This window comes from Pseudophryne corroboree, chromosome 9 (assembly GCF_028390025.1).
Source record: "Pseudophryne corroboree isolate aPseCor3 chromosome 9, aPseCor3.hap2, whole genome shotgun sequence".
Lineage (NCBI taxonomy): Eukaryota > Metazoa > Chordata > Amphibia > Anura > Myobatrachidae > Pseudophryne > Pseudophryne corroboree.
Window position 1 is genome coordinate 277,825,118 of NC_086452.1, and position 16,269 is coordinate 277,841,386.

The following is a 16,269-nucleotide window of genomic DNA, read 5'->3' on the forward strand; positions in this document are numbered from 1 at the left end:
ATAGTATACGTGATGACACAGAGGTAGAGCAGTGGACTACTGTTCCGTACTGCTATATATATATACTGGTGGTCAGTAAAATTCTGCACTGTCCTCCTACTATATACTGCGCACAACTAAAATGCAGCACAGGTGTGGATGCATAGTATACTTGACGACACAGAGGTAGAGCAGTGGACTACTGTACCGTACTGCTATATAAATACTGGTGGTCAGCAAAATTCTGCACTGTCCTCCTACTATATACTGCACACAACTAAAATGCAGCACAGGTATGTATGCATAGTATACTTGATGACGCAGAGGTAGAGCAGTGGACTACTGTACCGTACTGCTATATATATATATATATATATATATATAAATACACTGGCGGTCAGCAAAATTCTGCATTGTCCTCCTACTATATACTGCGTACAACTAAAATGCAGCACAGGTGTGGATGCATAGTATACTTGATGACACAGAGGTAGAGCAGTGGACTACTGTACCGTACTGCTATATATATATAAATACTGGTGGTCGGTAAAATTCTGCACTGTCCTCCTACTATATACTGCGCACAACTAAAATGCAGCACAGGTGTGGATGCATTGTATACTTGACGACACAGAGGTAGAGCAGTGGACTACTGTACCGTACTGCTATATAAATACTGGTGGTCAGCAAAATTCTGCACTGTCCTCCTACTATATACTGCACAAAACTAAAATGCAGCACAGGTATGGATGCATAGTATACTTGATGACGCAGAGGTAGAGCAGTGGACTACTGTACCGTACTGCTATATATATATATATATATATATATATATATATACACTGGCGGTTAGCAAAATTCTGCACTGTCCTCCTACTATATACTGCGTACAACTAAAATGCAGCACAGGTGCGGATGCATAGAATAATTGATGACACAGAGGTAGAGCAGTGGACTACTGTACCGTACTGCTATATATATATACTGGTGGTCAGCAAAATTCTGCTCTGTCCTCCTACTATATTCTGTGCACAAATAAAATGCAGCACGGGTATGGATGCATAGTATACTTGACGACACAGAGGTAGAGCAGAGGACTACTGTACCGTACCGCTATATATATATATATATATATATATATATATATATATATATACTGGTGGTCAGCAAAATTCTGCACTGCCCTCCTACTATATACTGCGCACAACTAAAATGTAGCACAGGTATGGATGCACAGTATACTTGATGACACAGAGGTAGAGCAGTGGACTACTGTACCATACTGCTATATATATATATACTGGTGGTCAGTAAAATTCTGCAATGTCCTCCTACTATATACTGCACACAACTAAAATGCAGCACAGGTATGGATGCATAGTATAGTTGAATACACAGAGGTAGAGCAGTGGACTACTGTACCGTACTGTTATATATATATATATATATATACTGGTGGCCAGCAAAATTCTGAACTGTCATCCTACTATATACTGCGCACAACTAAAATGCAGCACAGGTATGGATGCATAGTATACTTGACGACACAGAGGTAGAGCAGTGGACTACTGTACCGTACTGCTATATATATACTGGTGGTCAGCAAAATTCTGCACTGTCCTCCTATTATATACTGCGCACAACTAAAATGTAGCACAGGTATGGATGCCTAGTATACTTGACGACAAAGAGGTAGAGCAGTGGACTACTGTACCATACTGTTATATATATACTGGTGGTCAGCAAAATTCTGCACTGTCCTCCTACTATATACTGCGCACAACTAAAATGCAGCACAGGTATGGATGCATAGTATACTTGACGACACAGAGGTAGAGCAGAGGACTACTGTACCATACTGCTATATATATATATATATATATATATATATATATATATCCTGGTGGTCTGCAAAATTCTGCACTGCCCTCCTACTATATACTGCGCACAACTAAAATGTAGCACAGGTATGGATGCATAGTATACATGACGACACAGAGGTAGAGCAGTGTACTACTGTACCGTACTGCTCTATATATATACTGGTGGTCAGTAAAAATCTGCACTGTTCTCCTACTATATACTGCGCACAACAAAAATGCAGCACAGGTGTTGATGCATAGTATACTTGATGACACAGAGGTAGAGCAGTGGACTACTTTACCGTACTGCTATATAAATACTGGTGGTCAGCAAAATTCTGCACTGTCCTCCTACTATATACTGCACACAACTAAAATGCAGCACAGGTATGGATGCATAGTATACTTGACGACACAGAGGTAGAGCAGTGGACTACTGTACCGTACTGCTATATATATACCGGTGGTCAGCAAAAATCTGCAATGTCCTCCTACTATATACTGCGCACAACTAAAATGCAGCACAGGTATGGATGCATAGTATACTTGACGACACAGAGGTAGAGCAGTGGACTACTGTACTGTACTGCTATATATATATACTGGTGGTGAGCAAAATTATACGCTGTCCTCCTACTATATACTGCGCACAACTAAAATGCAGCACAGGTATGGATGCATAGAATACTTGAAGACACAGAGGTAGAGCAGTGGACTACTGTACCGTACTGCTATATATATACTGGCGGTCAGCAAAATTCTGCACTGTCCTCCTACTATATACTGCTCACAACTAAAATGCAGCACAGGTATGGATGAATAGCATACATGACGACACAGAGGTAGAGCAGTGGACTACTGTACCGTACTGCTATATATATACTGGTGGTCAGCAAAATTCTGCACTGTCCTCCTACTATATTCTCTGCACAAATAAAATGCAGCACAGGTATGGATGCATAGTATACTTGACGACAAAGAGGTAGAGCAGAGGACTACTGTACCGTACTGCTATATATATATATATATATATATATATATATATATACTGGTGGTCAGCAAAATTCTGCACTGCCCTCCTACTATGTACTGCGCACAACTAAAATGTAGCACAGGTATGGATGCATAGTATACTTGACGACACAGAGGTAGAGCAGTGTACTACTGTACCGTACTGCTCTATATATATATACTGGTGGTTAGTAAAAATCTGCACTGTTCTCCTACTATATACTGCACACAACTAAAATGCAGCACAGGTATGGATGCATAGTATACTTGATGACGCAGAGGTAGAGCAGTGGACTACTGTACCGTACTGCTATATATATATATATATATATATATACACTGGCGGTCAGCAAAATTCTGCACTGTCCTCCTACTATATACTGCGTACAACTAAAATGCAGCACAGGTGTGGATGCATAGTATACTTGACGACACAGAGGTAGAGCAGTGGACTACTGTACCGTACTGCTATATATATATACTGGTGGTCAGCAAAATTCTGCAATGTCCTCCTACTATATACTGCGCACAACTAAAATGCAGCACAGGTATGGATGCATAGTATAGTTGAATACACAGAGGTAGAGCAGTGGACTACTGTACCGTACTGCTATATATATATATATATATATATATATACACTGGCGGTCAGCAAAATTCTGCACTGTCCTCCTACTATATACTGCGTACAACTAAAATGCAGCACAGGTGTGGATGCATAGAATAATTGACGACACAGAGGTAGAGCAGTGGACTACTGTACCGTACTGCTATATATACTGGTGGTCAGCAAAATTCTGCTCTGTCCTCCTACTATATTCTGTGCACAAATAAAATGCAGCACGGGTATGGATGCATAGTATACTTGACGACACAGAGGTAGAGCAGAGGACTACTGTACCGTACCGCTATATATATATATATATATATATATATATATATACTGGTGGTCAGCAAAATTCTGCACTGCCCTCCTACTATATACAGCGCACAACTAAAATGTAGCACAGGCATGGATGCATAGTATACTTGATGACACAGAGGTAGAGCAGTGGACTACTGTACCGTACTGCTATATATACTGGTGGTCAGAAAAATTCTGCACTGTCATCCTACTATATACTGCGCACAACTAAAATGCAGCACAGGTATGGATGCATAGTATACTTGATGACACAGAGGTTGTTATGCACACCAGTGCCTGCAGGAAAGTACTGGTGTCAGAACTGTTATGCACTCCAGTGTCTGCAGGAATGTACTGGTGTTTGAACTGTTATGCAAAACAAATGGACTCACAGACAAACTGGGGAATATGACATAACGTACACAGAAGGTGATAGGGTAACAAAATACACACAAAGTGAACAGAGAAGCCCAGAGGCAAAGGAACTGGGTATCTCCCTTGTATTAGAACTGCTCAGATAGAAAAAGCAAGATGTTGTGTTTTAATACGTAGAGAACCCGAAATGCTGTTGCTAAGGGCAACAGCAAAACCCTAAAGGGTTACCAACGGGTGTGGCAGTAAACTCCTTGGTCAGAGATGGAATGATAGACACAAGGAGAGTCTCCACAATCCTATTTCTCACTTGCAGTGCACAGGTTTTAGCTTACTGCCACTAAACTGACCCCTGACACCTAGCACAGTGAGACAGGATTAGACAGGCAAGTCTTAGAATACAGCCGCAAACTTGCTAAGTTCACAGAGTAGTAACAGAACCCCAGCAAGCTAAACGACTGACTCCAGTCTTACTGCTAGGTCTGGATTGGCAGAGTGTAATACCAAATCCCCAGGCCTATTTGCAGTAAGCAACAAACAAATACAAAGCTACACAGTACTGGCTAACTTTCATAAACTGACTAACCAACAAAGATTCAGCAGCATCTGCTTACTCTGAAAAGAGGCCTTATAAAGCAGGTGCTGTCCACGCCCCACTCAGACCTCACAGACTGTGAGCACAAAAACCAGCACCGGATCCCCTGCCGTGCACAGAGCCTAAAACCACTGCACAGCAAAAGACCCGAACCGGAGTATCAGCTGCGCTCAGGTTACTCCACTAGCACTTGTCTCCCGGTTGCCATGACGACGTGGCAGCACAGGGCAGGAGACCCTAACAGTACCCCTCCTCTGACGAGGGTTCAAAGAACCCCTACCACCGGGTTTATCGGGGAACTGCGAGAAGAAAGAGCGTATCAGTCTGGGGGCATGAAGATCACAACTGCGCACCCACGACCGCTCCTCCGGGCCATACCCCTTCCAGTGCACCAAAAATGACAGCCGACCCCGAACCACCTTGGAGTCAAGAATCCTTTCAACAACAAACTCCCTCTGGCCACGTATCAGAAGAGGGGAAGGTCTTCCACTGGAAGAAGGATTACTAATCGCCCGTTTTAAAAGGGAACAATGAAATGTTTTATTGATACCCAAAGAACGGGGCAGATCTAACTGAAATGCCACCGGATTGATAACCCTGGTGATCTTATAAGGGCCGATGAACCGGGGGCCTAACTTATGAGATGGCTGTCTCAACTTCAAATTCTTGGTAGACAACCAGACGAAGTCTCCTAATTTGAAGCTGCAGGGTCTTTTCCGCTTATCAAAAACCCTTTTGGTCACTAATGACACAGACACAAGGGCTTTCTTCACTTTCCGCCAAATACCTCTAAGGACCGAAACCACAGAGGAACCACCAGGCGTGGAGTCCAGGGGGTCAAATGAATTGGCCTTAGGATGATGCCCATACACACAAAGGAAGGGAGAGATCCCTGTAGCAGAGTGAGCCGCGTTGTTATAGGCAAACTCCGCCATGGACAGATGAGCAACCCAGTCAGTCTGACACTTGGAGACATAACACCTGAGGAACTGCTCCAAGGACTGGTTCACCCTTTCAGTCTGCCCATTAGACTGCGGATGGTAGCCTGATGACAAGCTGACAGAAATCTGGAGATCGGAACAAAATGCCCTCCAGAATTTGGCCACAAACTGGGATCCGCGGTCAGAGACCACATCAAGTGGCAACCCGTGGAGACGCACAACATGCAGCATAAATAATTCAGACAGGCGTCTGGCTGGTGGCAGCCCAACCAGTGGAACGAAGTGCGCCATCTTCGAAAACCTGTCAACGACAACCCAGATGGCTGTCATCCCTGAGGATTTGGGCAAGTCCACCACAAAATCCATTGAAATGTGGGTCCATGGCTTAGATGGAATAGAGAGTGGATGTAATGGGCCAACAGGAACCCCTCTAGGAGTCTTATTCCGGGCACCGATGTCACATGCCCGAACCCACTGATCCACATCCTTAGCCACCGAGGGCCACCACACCGCCCTAGATAGCAACTCCCGAGTTCTGGCAATACCCGGGTGACCTGCCGACTTCTTGGCATGAAATTCCAGGAACACTCGCTGTCTTAACCTAGGAGGCACAAACAAAAGACCTACCGGAAGGTCTGGAGGAGCCTGCTCCTGTGCTCTAAGGACTAATGATAAGAGGTCCTGGGTAATGCCCACTTTAATACATGATGGGGAAACAATGGGCAACGGCTCCTCGGTGGTCTCCTGGATTGGAGCAAAACTCTGCGAGAGCGCATCAGCCTTGATGTTTTTTGACCCAGGGCGATATGTTATCAAAAAATTAAAGCGAGCAAAAAACAAAGCCCATCGTGCCTGCCTGGCATTGAGACGCTTCGCTGACTCTAAATATGCCAGATTCTTATGGTCAGTGAGAATTGAGACCACAAACTTAGCCCCCTCAAGCCAGTGTCTCCACTCCTCGAGTGCATCCTTAATAGCCAACAATTCCCGGTTACCCACGTCATAATTCATCTCGGCAGGCGAAAATTTACGGGAAAAGTAAGCACAGGGATGAAGGCGATTATCAGACACTCCCATCTGAGAAAGCACTGCCCCAATACCCATCTCAGAGGCATCCACCTCCACCACAAAAGGACGCTCTGGATCTGGGTGTCGCAGCACCTTGGCCGAAACAAATGCCCTTTTGAGACGGGCAAAAGCCGCTTTAGCCTCACAAGACCAGTGAGCAACATCCGCCCCTTTCTTAGTGAGTGCCACCAAGGGCGCCACTATAGACGAAAATCCAGCGATAAATCGTCTATAAAAATTCGCAAAGCCCAGGAAACGCTGAAGCGCCTTCAAACTAGTGGGCTGCACCCAATCCAGGACTGCCTGTACCTTGGAACCCTCCATTTGGAAACCTTCTGGGGAGATAATATATCCTAGAAATGCGATTTGCTGAACTTCAAATTCGCACTTCTCCAGCTTTGTCCCAAGCCGGTGGTCTCTGAGTTTCTGGAGGACTAAGCGTACATGCTTCCGATGTTCCTCCAGGGAATGGGAGAAGATTAGGATGTCATCTAAGTATACAACTAAGAATCTATCCAAATATTCCCTGAGCACATCATTCATGAAATCCTGGAAGACTGCCGGGGCATTACAGAGCCCAAAAGGCATCACCAAATATTCATAATGCCCTGAGTGGGTATTAAAGGCAGTCTTCCATTCATCCCCCTCTCTTATTCGGATTAGATTGTACGCACCGCGTAGGTCAATCTTAGAAAAAATGGTGGCAGTACGAAGCTGGTCAAACAAGACCGAAATGAGAGGCAGTGGGTATGAGTTTTTAATCGTGATACGGTTCAATTCCCTGAAGTCGATGCAGGGTCGCAACGAACCGTCCTTTTTACCCACGAAGAAGAACCCCGACCCAACTGGAGACTGTGAAGGTCTGATAAATCCCTTAGCCAAGTTCTCCTGAATGTACTCTGCCATAGCCTGAGTCTCAGGACGTGACAGGGAGTACAACCTGCTCTTGGGAAGCTTAGCATTTGGCAACAAATCAATGGCACAGTCATAGGGGCGATGGGGAGGTAGTACCTCTGCAACTTTTTTGGAGAACACGTCCGCAAAATCTGCATAACACCCTGGCAATCCTGGCAAACTTAGCTGCGAGAGCCTGACTGGAAGGCTCAAGCAACTCCTGAAACAATCAGTACCCCAACTAAGAATCTCCCCAGAGACCCAGTCAAATTGAGGATTGTGGGCCCTTAACCAGGGTAACCCCAACACCAATGGGGCAAAAGTACAGACAGTCACATAAAAGGACAATTTTTCAGAGTGTGTGGCTCCAATAAACAAAGAAATCTGGCTAGTGCAAGAGGTAATTTTACCTTGGGATAATGGTTCCCCGTTTAACCCACAAATCTCAATTTCCGATGCCAAGGGTACTAAGGGAACAGAGTGTTTCAGGGCGAATTGGCGGTCCATAAAAACCCCGTCGGCCCCACTGTCCACAAAGGCCTCAGTCTTGACAGTTTGACCGAGGATCTTCAAGGTCACCGGAATGATAAAAGTCTTCTTGGGAAATTCTGACTTCTGGCCTGACAGGATATTTCCCATCACCCTCAGGCCCTGAAGTTTTCCGGCTTTTCTGGGCATAATACTACCACATGACCTTTATTCCCACAGTACAAACACAACCCCTGCTGTCTCCTCCGCGTCTTCTCACGCGAGGAGAGGCGGGTAGCCCCAATCTGCATAGGCTCCTCAGAAAATTCCTCAGAGTCTGAGGTTCCCTTGGGAAGGAAGGAAATCTCAGTCTCCCTTTCAAGCCTACGCTCTCTCAGCCGTCTATCCACCCGGATGGATAACTGCATGAGCTGATCCAAGCTATCAGGCAAGGGATATTGTACCAGTTGGTCCTTTATCTGGTTAGAAAGACCTCTTCGGTACTGGTGTCTCAGGGCTGGGTCATTTCACTGGGTATCATGGGCCAACCTCCAAAACTCCGTACAGTAAACCTCAACTGGCCTTCGCCCTTGCTTAAGGATCGAAATCTGAGCCTCGGCTGAGGCCGTCTTGTCAGGGTCATCATACAACATGCCCAGTGCCGTAAAAAAAACATCAACACTTTTAAGCGACGGACAGTCAGGCTGCAACCCATATGCCCAGACCTGTGGGTCTCCTTGTAGCAAGGAAATCACTATGCCCACCCGCTGAATCTCCGACCCAGAAGACTGAGGCCTAAGCCGGAAGTATAGCTTGCAGCTCTCCTTGAAACAAAAGAACTGCGAGCGATCTCCAGAAAAACGATCCGGGAGATTTACTTTCGGCTCCTTAACCCCTGCAGGTGCTGCTGCTGCGGGAGCTCCGCCAGCAGCCTGGGAGGTGTGCATTTTAATGGACAAATCATTAAATTGTCGAGTCAGGACCTGCACCTGATCGACCACCTGTTGCAACGTATTTTGAGGGGTATGCTCCATATTCCCACAAAATTTCAACAGGAGTATTGGGCTGCTGAATATGTTATGCACACCAGTGCCTGCAGGAAAGTACTGGTGTCAGAACTGTTATGCACTCCAGTGTCTGCAGGAATGTACTGGTGTTTGAACTGTTATGCAAAACAAATGGACTCACAGACAAACTGGGGAATATGACATAACGTACACAGAAGGTGATAGGGTAACAAAATACACACAAAGTGAACAGAGAAGCCCAGAGGCAAAGGAACTGGGTATCTCCCTTGTATTAGAACTGCTCAGATAGAAAAAGCAAGATGTTGTGTTTTAATACGTAGAGAACCCGAAATGCTGTTGCTAAGGGCAACAGCAAAACCCTAAAGGGTTACCAACGGGTGTGGCAGTAAACTCCTTGGTCAGAGATGGAATGATAGACACAAGGAGAGTCTCCACAATCCTATTTCTCACTTGCAGTGCACAGGTTTTAGCTTACTGCCACTAAACTGACCCCTGACACCTAGCACAGTGAGACAGGATTAGACAGGCAAGTCTTAGAATACAGCCGCAAACTTGCTAAGTTCACAGAGTAGTAACAGAACCCCAGCAAGCTAAACGACTGACTCCAGTCTTACTGCTAGGTCTGGATTGGCAGAGTGTAATACCAAATCCCCAGGCCTATTTGCAGTAAGCAACAAACAAATACAAAGCTACACAGTACTGGCTAACTTTCATAAACTGACTAACCAACAAAGATTCAGCAGCATCTGGTTACTCTGAAAAGAGGCCTTATAAAGCAGGTGCTGTCCACGCCCCACTCAGACCTCACAGACTGTGAGCACAAAAACCAGCACCGGATCCCCTGCCGTGCACAGAGCCTAAAACCACTGCACAGCAAAAGACCCGAACCGGAGTATCAGCTGCGCTCAGGTTACTCCACTAGCACTTGTCTCCCGGTTGCCATGACGACGTGGCAGCACAGGGCAGGAAACCCTAACAGAGGTAGAGCAGTGGACTACTGTACCGTACTGCTATATATATATATATATATATACTGGTGGTCAGTAAAATTCTGCACTGTCCTCCTACTATATACTGCGCACAACTAAAATGCAGCACAGGTGTGGATGCATAGTATACTTGAAGACACAGAGGTAGAGCAGTGGACTACTGTACCGTACTGCTATATAAATACTGGTGGTCAGCAAAATTCTGCACTGTCCTCCTACTATATACTGCACACAACTAAAATGCAGCACAGGTATGGATGCATAGTATACTTGATGACGCAGAGGTAGAGCAGTGGACTACTGTACCGTACTGCTATATATATATATATATATATATATATATATACACACACTCTGGTGGTCAGAAAAATTCTGCACTGTCCTCCTACTATATACTGCGTACAACTAAAATGCAGCACAGGTGTGGATGCATAGTATACTTGACGACACAGAGGTAGAGCAGTGGACTACTGTACCGTACTGCTATATATACACTGGCGGTCAGCAAAATTCTGCTCTGTCCTCCTACTATATTCTGTGCACAAATAAAATGCAGCACAGGTATGGATGCATAGTATACTTGACGACACAGAGGTAGAGCAGAGGACTACTGTACCGTACCGCTATATATATATATATATATATATATATACTGGTGGTCAGCAAAATTCTGCACTGCCCTCCTACTATATACAGCGCACAACTAAAATGTAGCACAGGCATGGATGCATAGTATACTTGATGACACAGAGGTAGAGCAGTGGACTACTGTACCGTACTGCTATATATACTGGTGGTCAGCAAAATTCTGCACTGTCCTCCTACTATATACTGCGCACAACTAAAATGCAGCACAGGTATGGATGCATAGTATACTTGATGACACAGAGGTAGAGCAGTGGACTACTGTACCGTACTGCTATATATATATATATATATATATATATATACACTGGCGGTTAGCAAAATTCTGCACTGTCCTCCTACTATATACTGCGTACAACTAAAATGCAGCACAGGTGCGGATGCATAGAATAATTGATGACACAGAGGTAGAGCAGTGGACTACTGTACCGTACTGCTATATATATACTGGTGGTTAGCAAAATTCTGCTCTGTCCTCCTACTATATTCTGTGCACAAATAAAATGCAGCACGGGTATGGATGCATAGTATACTTGACGACACAGAGGTAGAGCAGAGGACTACTGTACCGTACCGCTATATATATATATATATATATATACTGGTGGTCAGCAAAATTCTGCACTGCCCTCCTACTATATACTGCGCACAACTAAAATGTAGCACAGGTATGGATGCACAGTATACTTGATGACACAGAGGTAGAGCAGTGGACTACTGTACCATACTGCTATATATATATATACTGGTGGTCAGTTAAATTCTGCAATGTCCTCCTACTATATACTGTGCACAACTAAAATGCAGCACAGGTATGGATGCATAGTATAGTTGAATACACAGAGGTAGAGCAGTGGACTACTGTACCGTACTGCTATATATATATATATATATACTGGTGGCCAGCAAAATTCTGAACTGTCATCCTACTATATACTGCGCACAACTAAAATGCAGCACAGGTATGGATGCATAGTATACTTGACGACACAGAGGTAGAGCAGTGGACTACTGTACCGTACTGCTATATATATACTGGTGGTCAGCAAAATTCTGCACTGTCCTCCTATTATATACTGCGCACAACTAAAATGTAGCACAGGTATGGATGCCTAGTATACTTGACGACAAAGAGGTAGAGCAGTGGACTACTGTACCATACTGTTATATATATACTGGTGGTCAGCAAAATTCTGCACTGTCCTCCTACTATATACTGCGCACAACTAAAATGCAGCACAGGTATGGATGCATAGTATACTTGACGACACAGAGGTAGAGCAGAGGACTACTGTACCGTACTGCTATATATATATATATATATATATACTGGTGGTCAGCAAAATTCTGCACTGCCCTCCTACTATATACTGCGCACAACTAAAATGTAGCACAGGTATGGATGCATAGTATACATGACGACACAGAGGTAGAGCAGTGTACTACTGTACCGTACTGCTCTATATATATACTGGTGGTCAGTAAAAATCTGCACTGTTCTCCTACTATATACTGCGCACAACAAAAATGCAGCACAGGTGTGGATGCATAGTATACTTGATGACACAGAGGTAGAGCAGTGGACTACTTTACCGTGCTGCTATATAAATACTGGTGGTCAGCAAAATTCTGCACTGTCCTCCTACTATATACTGCACACAACTAAAATGCAGCACAGGTATGGATGCATAGTATACTTGACGACACAGAGGTAGAGCAGTGGACTACTGTACCGTACTGCTATATATATACCGGTGGTCAGCAAAAATCTGCAATGTCCTCCTACTATATACTGCGCACAACTAAAATGCAGCACAGGTATGGATGCATAGTATACTTGACGACACAGAGGTAGAGCAGTGGACTACTGTACTGTACTGCTATATATATACTGGTGGTGAGCAAAATTATACGCTGTCCTCCTACTATATACTGCGCACAACTAAAATGCAGCACAGGTATGGATGCATAGAATACTTGAAGACACAGAGGTAGAGCAGTGGACTACTGTACCGTACTGCTATATATATACTGGCGGTCAGCAAAATTCTGCACTGTCCTCCTACTATATACTGCTCACAACTAAAATGCAGCACAGGTATGGATGAATAGCATACATGACGACACAGAGGTAGAGCAGTGGACTACTGTACCGTACTGCTATATATATACTGGTGGTCAGCAAAATTCTGCACTGTCCTCCTACTATATTCTCTGCACAAATAAAATGCAGCACAGGTATGGATGCATAGTATACTTGACGATAAAGAGGTAGAGCAGAGGACTACTGTACCGTACTGCTATATATATATATATATATATATATATATATACTGGTGGTCAGCAAAATTCTGCACTGCCCTCCTACTATGTACTGCGCACAACTAAAATGTAGCACAGGTATGGATGCATAGTATACTTGACGACACAGAGGTAGAGCAGTGTACTACTGTACCGTACTGCTCTATATATATACTGGTGGTCAGTAAAAATCTGCACTGTTCTCCTACTATATACTGCACACAACTAAAATGCAGCACAGGTATGGATGCATAGTATACTTGATGACGCAGAGGTAGAGCAGTGGACTACTGTACCGTACTGCTATATATATATATATATATATATATATATATATATATATATATATATATATACACTGGCGGTCAGCAAAATTCTGCACTGTCCTCCTACTATATACTGCGTACAACTAAAATGCAGCACAGGTGTGGATGCATAGTATACTTGACGACACAGAGGTAGAGCAGTGGACTACTGTACCGTACTGCTATATATATACTGGTGGTCAGCAAAATTCTGCAATGTCCTCCTACTATATACTGCGCACAACTAAAATGCAGCACAGGTATGGATGCATAGTATAGTTGAATACACAGAGGTAGAGCAGTGGACTACTGTACCGTACTGCTATATATATATATATATATATATATATATATATACACTGGCGGTCAGCAAAATTCTGCACTGTCCTCCTACTATGTACTGCTCACAACTAAAATGCAGCAAAGGTATGGATGCATAGCATACATGACGACACAGAGGTAGAGCAGTGGACTACTGTACCGTACTGCTATATATATACTGGTGGTCAGCAAAATTCTGCACTGTCCTCCTACTATATTCTCTGCACAAATAAAATGCAGCACAGGTATGGATGCATAGTATACTTGACGACAAAGAGGTAGAGCAGAGGACTACTGTACCGTACTGTTATATAAATACTGGTGGTCAGCAAAATTCTGCACTGTCCTCCTACTATATACTGCGTACAACTAAAATGCAGCACAGGTGTGGAGGCATAGTATACTTGACGACACAGAGGTAGAGCAGTGGACTACTGTACCGTACTGCTATATATATACTGGTGGTCAGCAAAATTCTGCAATGTCCTCCTACTATATACTGCGCACAACTAAAATGCAGCACAGGTATGGATGCATAGTATAGTTGAATACACAGAGGTAGAGCAGTGGACTACTGTACCATACTGCTCTATATATATACTGGTGGTCAGTAAAAATCTGCACTGTTCTCCTACTATATACTGCGCACAACTAAAATGCAGCACAGGTGTGGATGCATAGTATACTTGACGACACAGAGGTAGAGCAGTGGACTACTGTACCGTACTGCTATATAAATACTGGTGGTCAGCAAAATTCTGCACTGTCCTCCTACTATATACTGCGCATAACTAAAATATAGCACAGGTATGGATGCCTAGTATACTTGTCGACACAGAGGTAGAGCAGTGGACTACTGTACCGTACTGCTATATATATACTGGTAGTCAGCAAAATTCTGCACTGTCCTCCTACTATATACTGTGCACAACTAAAATGTAGCACAGGTATGGATGCATAGTATACTTGACGGCACAGAGGTAGAGCAGTGGACTACTGTACCGTACTGCTATATATATACTGGTGGTTAGCAAAATTCTGCACTGTCCTCCTATTATATACTGCGCATAACTAAAATATAGCACAGGTATGGATGCCTAGTATACTTGTCGACACAGAGGTAGAGCAGTGGACTACTGTACCGTACTGCTATATATATACTGGTAGTCAGCAAAATTCTGCACTGTCCTCCTACTATATACTGTGCACAAATAAAATGCTGCACAAATATGGATGCATGGTATACTTGATGACACAGAGGTAGAGCAGTGGATTACTGTACCGTACTGCTATATATATACTGGTGGTCAGCAAAATTCTACGCTGTCCTCCTACTATATTCTGTGCACAAATAAAATGCAGCACATTTATGGATGCATAGTATACTTGATGACGCAGAGGTAGAGCAGTGGACTACTGTACCGTACTGCTATATATATACTGGTGGTCAGCAAAATTCTGCACTATTTTCCTACTATATACTGCGTACAACTAAAATGCAGTACAGCTGTGGATGCATAGTATACTTGATGACACAGAGGTAGAGCAGTGGACTACTGTACCGTACTGCTATATATATACTGGTGGTCAGCAAAATTCTGCACTGTCCTCCTACTATATACTGCGCACAACTAAAATGTAGCACAGGTATGGATGCATAGTATACTTGACGGCACAGAGGTAGAGCAGTGGACTACTGTACCGTACTGCTATATATATACTGGTGGTTAGCAAAATTCTGCACTGTCCTCCTATTATATACTGCGCATAACTAAAATATAGCACAGGTATGGATGCCTAGTATACTTGACGACACAGAGGTAGAGCAGTGGACTACTGTACCGTACTGCTATATATATACTGGTAGTCAGCAAAATTCTGCACTGTCCGCCTACTATATACTGCGCACAACTAAAATGCAGCACAGGTATGGATGCATGGTATACTTGATGACACAGAGGTAGAGCAGTGGATTACTGTACCGTACTGCTATATATATACTGGTGGTCAGCAAAATTCTACGCTGTCCTCCTATTATATACTGCGCACAACTAAAATGTAGCACAGGTATGGATGCCTAGTATACTTGACGACACAGAGGTAGAGCAGTGGACTACTGTACCGTACTGTTATATATATACTGGTGGTCAGCAAAATTCTGCACTGTCCTCCTACTATATACTGCGCACAACTAAAATGCAGCACAGGTATGGATGCATAGAATACTTGAAGACACAGAGGTAGAGCAGTGGACTACTGTACCGTACTGCTATATATATACTGGCGGTCAGCAAAATTCTGCACTGTCCTCCTACTATATACTGCTCACAACTAAAATGCAGCACAGGTATGGATGCATAGCATACATGACGACACAGAGGTAGAGCAGTGGACTACTGTACCGTACTGCTATATATATACTGGTGGTCAGCAAAATTCTGCACTGTCCTCCTACTATATTCTCTGCACAAATAAAATGCAGCACAGGTATGGATGCATAGTATACTTGACGACAAAGAGGTAGAGCAGAGGACTACTGTACCGTACTGTTATATAAATACTGGTGGTCAGCAAAATCCTTCACTG